General features: G+C 43.6%; 1 protein-coding gene across 3 annotated transcripts in view; it reads right to left on the bottom strand.

The window, feature by feature from the left end:
- The window catches only part of LOC105568972 (calcium-transporting ATPase sarcoplasmic/endoplasmic reticulum type), a 55,928-nt gene extending 50,976 nt beyond the window's left edge, over window positions 1-4,952 (bottom strand). For all 3 annotated transcript variants that reach the window (XM_012025060.1, XM_012025061.1, XM_012025058.1), the window contains exon 1: window positions 4,640-4,952. The gene's annotated coding sequence lies outside the window, so the exon portion shown is untranslated. The remainder of the gene's footprint in view (window positions 1-4,639) is intronic.
- Window positions 4,953-9,208: the final 4,256 nt, after the last annotated feature.

The raw sequence follows: 9,208 nt of genomic DNA on the forward strand, positions 1-9,208 counted from the left end.
GGTCCAAGCGTGCAACGTTTTGAATAGCAACGCTGAACTTTTACATTTCCCAACGAGATCGCACGACTATATTGCTCCCATCTAATTGCGTAAGTCACAGAGGACGCATCAGCTTCCTCGCTACCCTAGCGGAAACATTTCTATACATAACTACGAAAAATTGACGTGAAATAGAAACTTGTAGAAATTTTTATATCTTCGTTGAAACACTAGTTTTTTTTGGTAAAAGTATCGACGAAATAGTACCACAAGTTACAATGTTCTCAAATCAAGAAACTATTGCATATTTCATGAAGTACAATTTTGTAAAGATTAGTACAAAGTTTTAAAAATTTGAGAAACAACAAAATCTTAAAGAAAACATCTGCTTACTTGTAGAATATTACAAAAATTAACAAAAGTGTTCCAGTTCCAGTATTTTCATGTTGATTTTTATAACACTTTTTAAATTTACGTAGAATTTCTTAGATTCTGGTAGTTTAATTTTTTTTTGTAGAATTTTGTAGAATTATTTCCGACAGGGTGTCCACGATTGCTTTGAGCCTTAACGAAGAAAAGTCGAGGCACAAATTCATTTTGAATTAAGACCGCATGACTATATTGCTCTAATCTAATTGCGTAAGTCACAGAGAATGCATCAGCTTCCTCGCTATCCGCGGTTGCTTTGACCTCTAACGAAAAAACATGTCGAGGCACAGATACATTTTGGGTTCCAAAAGTGATTGAAGTAACGAGTTAGTCAGACCGACGAAAAATGCGGGGATATTCGCGGCTGTAATTTAAGTTCATAGTAAGACGAAACGACTCCTAAAAACGGAGTAAATGTTTTTAAGCTCCAGGGATTATTTTCACCGGTAAAAGTGTGATAAAAGCTAAATGTCTCGCTGCCCGCGATTGAGATCAAACAAATTAACACTCGGACCGCTTTATGTAACGATGTCTGGATCCTCCGCCGAGACACGAGCGCACATTTGTTCCATTTTGAGCACGGAAAGCGCGGAAAGCGCAGCTGGGGAGAAGCAGACCCCGCGGTCACGATTTGAGTGAGTGGACTGGTGGAATCTATTTGAAGACGAGATACAACATGTTGGACGGGCGGTAAGGATAAGAAACGCAGCGCGCTTGTTGGCAAACAAGTGGAGGTCGCCGATATTATATGCGACGAATGCCTCACGTAAGCGATGCGGGATCCGCTCGGTCCGTTGGACCGTCCACTCTCGAAAGACGCCGCGACAAACCTATCCCGTAAGAAGTCGCAGCTACGCTAAGCAATTCCCAGCGAGAAACGATTCGTCGGTCGATGTCGATTCTACATCGTTTCGACGTCAATCGACGAGTTTCTTCATTTCTCGCTGGATGGGCTTCGTAAACGATCGCGTCTCGATTAATCGAGTCGGGACTCTTTCTCGGAAGAAAATCCTTTGAGAGTACATTAAAGTTTATCGATACCAGACGTCGGAAATCGACGTTACATCTTCGCGCCACTGGTTCCTTATGTATTCTGGAACGATCGGTCTCGCGCCGCTTAATAGAGTTAATTAAACTCGCCTGTGAAATTAACGAAAATAAGGAATGCTTTTAACAAGCGCCTCCGTCGAGCAAACTGGGCTGAATGGGCTCGCAGTTTCTCGAGTGAAAAGCGACTGCTCTACGAAGAAGCTAACTGCAATATTGACTTGACCCATTCACCGCTCGACAGATCGTTTCCTGCAATGTCGGGCGCAATGTCGATATATCTGTGTTATGCCATTGTGACGTGGCACCATATGGCAATGCGGGCGCGCGTTTCGATACCCGACGGCCACGTTGCGGGGACGGTGCACGCATTAGCGCATTCCCCGCGATACGAAATCACCCATCACGTATTTCTGCCGCGGACCCGTCGCCAAAGATAACAAAGTGCCTTTGAAATTTTTATAAATAGCGTCGCGCGCAACAAGCGACCAGAAATTACTCGGAGGACTGGAAGTGCGCGCGTGCGCGCGCGAGAGGGAGGAAAAAAAAACAGTCGATATGTCACCGTATTAAAGTTTCAGCATTAGGCCGGTATTCATAGTCAAATCTTATATTCAAGACAGTCTTAAGATCATCTTTAGATACTGCCAGTGAAATGTTCCATACAGCAGCTTTAGATAAATTCAAGACGGTTTTGAATATAAGATCTGGTAAATATGCAATATAACGCCTTTTCCTCCGAGTTTTCTGTAACTTTATGTTCATTTTAATGTGTAGAATATATTCTCAGGAGAAAAATCGCCGCCGAGTTCTGTCTGTTTTAATTTCAAAGTTTTTAATATCCTAGGGCCGTTAAGATCGTCTTAAGGTACTGCGTAGCCAGTGAAATGTTCCATACAGCATCTTTAGATAACTTCAAGACGGTCTTGAATATAAAATCTGACTATGACTGCCGGCCTAAATCTCGCTCTGCTTAAAATTTCTCGAATCGCCGCCCACTTATCCGACAATACAAAGCCTAACATGCGATGAACGAAAAGGTATCTCCCTGCAAACACGCGTCGTCCCTCGTTAACGCGCGGGCTCATTCTCATTGAATGTCTCCCTCGCGGCGCGCAATCCGCGTTCTATAACCGCGTTTAATTATAGTTTAGGATTGCACAAATTACCGCGACGTGCGTCGGGCCGGGATAATTTCTCGGTCCGCGAAAATTGTTTTACGCGAGCGCGCGCGGTGACCTACAAAAACTAAAATGAATTCTTGGCTCTAGTTATTATAGGTCGCGTAATACGCACACTCGTCGACGAGGGTTTTACGCGGTTTCACGCGCGATCGGGGGCGGAGGGGGACGTTAAGCGGGCTTTACGGTGGTTTTTTTATTGACTTTCCCGAACCGTTTTCGCGTGCGCGCGGCCTTTCCGCGCGAGCGTTACGGCGCGTTAAAACATTTCATTTCCCCGCGAAACGACACGCTTTTAATCCGCGGATTTCGCCGCGTAAGCGCTTATTATGCAACCGCGCGCCTACACTGCCGCGCACCGAAACAACGTAATGTAACGGGCTCGAGGCTCGTTTCCACGTAATTTTCATTACGTAATCCCTGTAGGATTTCCTCCCTATTTATTTAAAACGAGGTAAAGTCAGATTTGATTACGTTGTGTCGATAATCATTTCGTTTGCTTCTTTGAGTGAACCACACACGTGTTTTCTTATTCAATTTTGCCGTATTACTTTCATACATTCCGAATGCGATATGCAATATCGCTTATGAAATATTCAGCGAAACAACATCGCTTGTGAAATATTCATCGAAAGCCTCTATAAAGTATCTTTGTAGCGCTGTCTCGGGGGAAAAAAACTATTTTTACGGAAAAAAAAGACCAAGATCCATTGCCGAGTATGAAAGTTATAATGAGAGCCAGTTTCTTTATGTTTCAACTATTTTACGTTTATTGAAGCTTATTGAAACAAACAGATTATAGGTATTTTTTGCCGGCTTAGTCGTTTGAGAAGAGATTTCGGTAAAACCGTGTGTAATTTTATATACTCTCTGCTGTATATATAAAGTAACGATGGAGTTATTCCGTTCTCGAAAGTTACTGTACTCGCAAACGCGCACTTCCCAAATCTCTGAATATTGCGAGACGAAGGAAACATTCCGGGATTAACGTACGAGATTCCATAACGGATTCCGAGATTCACTACAGGACGAAACAATATCCTCGAGGTACTTCTCGCCCGTTTGAAAGTGATCGAGCTGCCGCCACTCCAAAGGCCTGCGTCCGCGACGCTAGAACTTGGTTCAAGTCCTAGTTTCGAGAAATGTGTAGCTGTCGAGCTTTTATGGAATGGCTGCAGGTTGCTTGGCTACACACTTCTCGAGACTAGAACTTGGAGCAAGTTCTAGCATCGTGGACACAGGCCCTAAGGCCGGTTCTACGTTGGTCGTGTCGTAGTGTCGCAAGGGTCGTAGACTGGTTTAACGCTGATTGGTCGAGTCTATGATTTGCGACGCTTGCGATGCTACGACACGATCAACGTAGAACCGGCCCGATGCTCGTATCACACTAGCGACTCGCGACTGCGATTACATCTGCGACTGTGATTGGCTAGGCAGCCATTAAAATTTGAAATAGCCAATCGCCGATGTAATCGCAGCCGCGAGTCGCTAGTCTGATACGGGCATTAAGCTTATTCTACAACGGACGCAAAACGCAAAACGCTAAGCCGCAATGCAAAAAGTCGGGCCAGTGACAGTTGATCGTTCGTCTCACATTGGACTGTGATCGGTCGATTTCTCGCGTTGCGGCTTAGCGTCTTGAGTTTTGCGTCCATTGTAGAATGAGCTTAGGTCAAGACAAGAACGGCTTTCTATTAACCACTATCGCGTTTACCAATTTCTGACCCTCGCGATTAAGTCCCGGCGTCGAAATGTGGCAATTTCCACCACGGAGCTGCGTTCTCCAACGCATCAATCGGGAAGGGCATTCACGGTAATCAGATATCGATATCACGATAATAAAACCTCACTAATCCTTCTTGGCTTCTCTATCTCACTACACTTGCGCTCCCTTCTCTCCCGCGTTCTCCACTCCGGAAACGGAGGCTCCGTCACTACGCGTGGTCACACGAAGAGCACTATGCAACTGCACACCATGGTCGCGTCGGCGCGAGGGGACTTACCAGTGCCTCTGCCTTCAGTCCTTCAACTTTTGCACTTGGAAGCGCTGCGGGGGGGTGTGGACCACCCCCGTGGGAACCTTTCACACTGCTCTCTCTCTCCCGCGTTTTCTCCTTTTTCTTTCTTCCTTCCCTCCGGTCCACTACTCCTCGGTGCGCATTGTCGTCGACGGGCCGCTCTCGACTGGGACCTCTACGACGTGCAGGAGAGTCGTTTGCGCGACGAGTAATAGGGTTGCGAAACAAACAAACATTCAAAAAGGGGCAACGCCTGCGCTGCTCAACAAAACGAAGCACCGAGCGACCGCGAAATTCGCTTAAATAGTCCGTAGCCATCGCTACCTGGTGGCGAGACGACGAAAGCCGAAACTCTGGCCGGAAGCCAGTGGTCCCGGCGGCCGTCGTGGATGTCGTCGTCGCTTTTTTGCGTTTAACCTTCGAATTCGAAGAGCCGAGGGAGGAAGGGGGAGGGGGGGGGAGACAGTGCCGCCCGGTCCAAACGCCGCTCAAAGGTACACCGGGTTTCGGCCATCGAGACCACGACGTGCTGACGTATGCGGAAGAACGGCCGCTTGGTTCACCATAAAAGGAACAAACGGGAGAAAAGGCGAAATCTCGAAGTGATTTCCCGCGGTCTTTACGGATTCGCCCCTTGAGGGTGGAGCTAAGGAAGGGAATGTTTTTTCTTTTCTTGAGACAATAAAGGTGGCACGGTTTTCCACTCTCTTAGAGTAACAGGACATCTACGGAACAAATGGCTAAGATAGACGCACGGCGTTCTGTCGTAATTAATTGCTTCCGGAAAAGTTTTCTCTTCCTCGCGGGCCACTTTCGCTCGAAGGCGAGAAATTAGATCCAAATAAACTCAATCGATTTCCATTTTACTGCTTAGGGTGACTTCCAATTATCCGACAATAGAGTTGTTATTCTATAAACTACTTCCCAAAAGAGCAAGTGTAATGAAACAGCCAATAGTTTTGCAGTCGATAATGATGTCGCGTGTCACACAATTCTTAAAAATACCGCCCGTCGAGATACGTTCAGAGGAGTTCAAAGTCTCCCGGCGCGTCTGTCGTTTCGTCACAGGCCGGGCACTTGAAAAGTAAAATTACTGCTGCGCTAAAATAAAAATTACCAAATCGATCGCGGGTGCCTTTTAAAGAACTAAGCGACCGCGTTTAGATTCAGCTATAAATAGTAACTTCGCATCGCGCTCCCAAGCATTATTCTTATTAGAATTATACAAGGCTCGCGTTTTCTTCAAGAACGAAAATAGCCGATTGGCGGATATCCAAATGCGATATCAGGCAGATCTTCGAGGACAATCCACCGCGGGCATTCTGTTGGGAAATTTGTTCCTCGGCCATCCCGTTTTCATCTCTCGCAATAACGCGATCAAGGTTTCTCGGCGCGAGCATCAATCTTTTCCCGTAGCCGTCCTGTACTTTAACACTTTTAAGCGCATTCGCCTACCCCCTCTTTTTCTAATCAACATCGTTTTACAATCTCATACACGTACAATATGCATTTTCCAGTACGTAAATAACGCACTGAAAAAAAATATTTGCTACCGTAGCTAATCATAGTTTGCTAAAAATATATATTTCGCTGCCATAACTATAAACTTCTAAATCACGGCAGGCGGCTTGCTGTCGCACCTAATACAATAGGCATAGTAACAAAATATTTAGCTATCAGAACTAGAGGAAAGTCCTCTATTATGAAATAGGCTTCTAATATAAGATAGCAGGTTTTCAACATCCAAATTCAATCGCAACTCTTTCCTCGCAACGGTTACACGATCTAACAACGAATTTTTCACTAAACAGATCTTACTCCAAGGGCAATAAATTTATGACGAAGCCAACAAACGTCTATTAATTTAGCAGAAACCACACTATCTCATAATAGGGCACTTCCTCTATAAATATTAGCTGTCCGTATTTTACAAATATTTATTCCATCGTATGGTGTATTCACTGCGAAAAAAATGGTTAAAGATAAGCATAGTTTTTGGACCGTGGAATGGCTCCTTATTAAGAGAGCCGTTGGAATATTGGATTATATATTGAGAAGTGCATTTCTTCGCACAAGTTAAAGACTCAATAGCTGGTATTACAATACGATTCGCGAATTAATCTTTTTCTTTTTTTTTTCGAAAAAGTGCATCTATTGCGCGAACGAACGAGTTATCGTGCCCCCCGGCGGCGTGAGCACACCTTGAGAGAGACACGCGAGAGAGAACACGGGAGTCGGGTCAACGTCCCGTTTCTCGAATCCCAAATACATTTAATGTATACGAGTGCCCGTCCGCATTCCCGCCGTGCGCGTTTCGCGCCTGTGAGATATCCCTCGCGCCGCGTGCGCCTCGTCGAATTTGCCAAGTCCTCCTGGTTATCTCGCGCACGCCACGCCGGTATCGCGTTGCACGGGCTTGCTGCAACGAGGCGGCAATGTAATATGACGAGACAATGGCACCGTGTGCGGTATTAGTGGCAAAACGCTGCCCCAGTTTCGCACTTTAATGACAACGTCGGGATCCGCCGTGTAGCTCGCCGCGCGTAATTGCTCGGCTCGAGCTGCTTCGATTTTATTTAAAATGCCCAAGAAATTAAATCATAAAATGCAAGGGAATTTCCGATAGCAGAGACGCCTAATTGACGCACCGCATTATAGTTATCTAATCCTGTTCCCATCGCCATTTTTTCGAAATTAAAATAGTAAAAACTGCTGCTAGTCCAAATTTTTTCGGCCCAAGGATGGGAAGCGGAAACTGAACCCATTATTTGTATATTTCAGTATGATTGCTCTTCGTTTTTATTACACTCTTTTAAATGAATTTTTCTGTCACCGAGAAAATGTAAATTTTTGCCTTTAAAATTATTTCTTCATCTTGGGGATATATTCTTTTCCCTGCAAATCAGATTTCAATGATCAACGTTATCTTTTATTTTCAAAGTTGAATCTTGCTGCGTGTGCAAACTAAGGCCTGGTTTCACCAACGTCGCTTTACTTTAAGCTTACACGAAGAGAATTTTCTGTTAAAATTTGTCCTGAAAATATTGTAATCGTGGAACAACACGGCATTTCAAAGAGTTTTACGAGAGTTTTATGAAATTTTACCATACATTTCACTGGTAATTATACTTGGTATACTTTTTACTGGTAAAATGTATGGTAAACTTTCAAAGAGCTCCCATTAAGTTGTTCAGCCACGTTGTCCCACGATTACACGATTTTCAGGATGAATTTCAAGAGAAAAGCCTCTCCGTGTAGCTTAAGTCATTCTTGGTTTCTTTCTGTCACTTTAGAAAGAGACAAACGTGAATTCCTTAGTAGCACAGTGCATTGAACATTGGTTAAACATTGGCCCAATATTTGGTTGTGTTGTGAGCCAACGTTTAGCCAATGCACTGTGCTACTAGGGTTAAACTTAAGATTAAAGTTGAACGACGTTCGGTGAAACCGGGTCTAAGTACGGCGATTTTAAAATGCACTGCTCCGAGATAAAACGCGTTCCACTTTATTACGAATAAGTAACGAACTGTGGAAGAAATACATGTAAGTCGGCTGTCTGCTCCGCGATGAAAGGCGTTCGTGATTAATAACGGATTGACAAGTGCGAACTCGTCAAAGCCTTTCGTTGCGAAACGAGGTGATGAGAATAGATCGCTCGGGACATCGGGAGATAAGTGCGAAAAAGTGTGTCATAAAGGCGGACGCTTTCTGAGAAGATCTCTTCGTCGCAATATACTTCAAAGATGAAGCAACGGGCAGTTCTGGACGCTGGATAAACATGTCGGTGCCATATACGCTTTATCGCGAAAGTTAGTGCCGCGAATACGTTTGTTTTAAATACATCAATGGACGTGCGGTGTTGGCGATTACGGTCTCGGTAACAGTATTCTGAAAATACTCGCAGAGACAAGTATGTTTTCTCAATATTGTATAATTGGTACGCATTAGTTACAATCCTCGCTCTGCACGGACCAATTGTTTCTTCTAATTTAGGGCCTGAGCAAAATGGCTGTCTTGTATTCTTAAGTCACAAGAGTAAAGACAAAGATTTAAAACATATGGTAAAACGTTGTCTTAAGAATACAAGACAGCCGTTCTCCTCAGGCCCTTTTTCTCTAAAAGTCAATCACATAGATATTGCAGAGACTTTATTTTACAATATTACTTTAGTAATGTTGTAGCAATATTATTTTAAAATATTGATACAATTATGTTTGTAATATGTATATTGTTTCCTCATATCACTTTTATAGTTTACTAGAAATGACAAAACGCGCGTTTCGCGCGCGCAGTTTGTAGTTCAGCATTGTATATTTTTAAGAATTTGTATACATGCAAAGAGAGGTAATTGTATGCGCAACGTTAATTTAAAATAAAAAGTAATTTTTCACTCACTGATACGACTCGCAATAGCACAGTTGTACCTCGTCAACTAGGTATATATGTCAAACTGTAACAATACAAATATGCATATGATTATAGACTAATTATGTAACATTGAAATTATTGTATCAAATATACTTTATATTTTATATTTAAAAAATAGGCATTTAT

The sequence above is a fragment of the Vollenhovia emeryi genome, unplaced genomic scaffold (genome assembly GCF_000949405.1).
Source record: "Vollenhovia emeryi isolate VEMERY1.0 unplaced genomic scaffold, V.emery_V1.0 DF939126.1, whole genome shotgun sequence".
In the NCBI taxonomy this organism is placed as follows: domain Eukaryota; kingdom Metazoa; phylum Arthropoda; class Insecta; order Hymenoptera; family Formicidae; genus Vollenhovia; species Vollenhovia emeryi.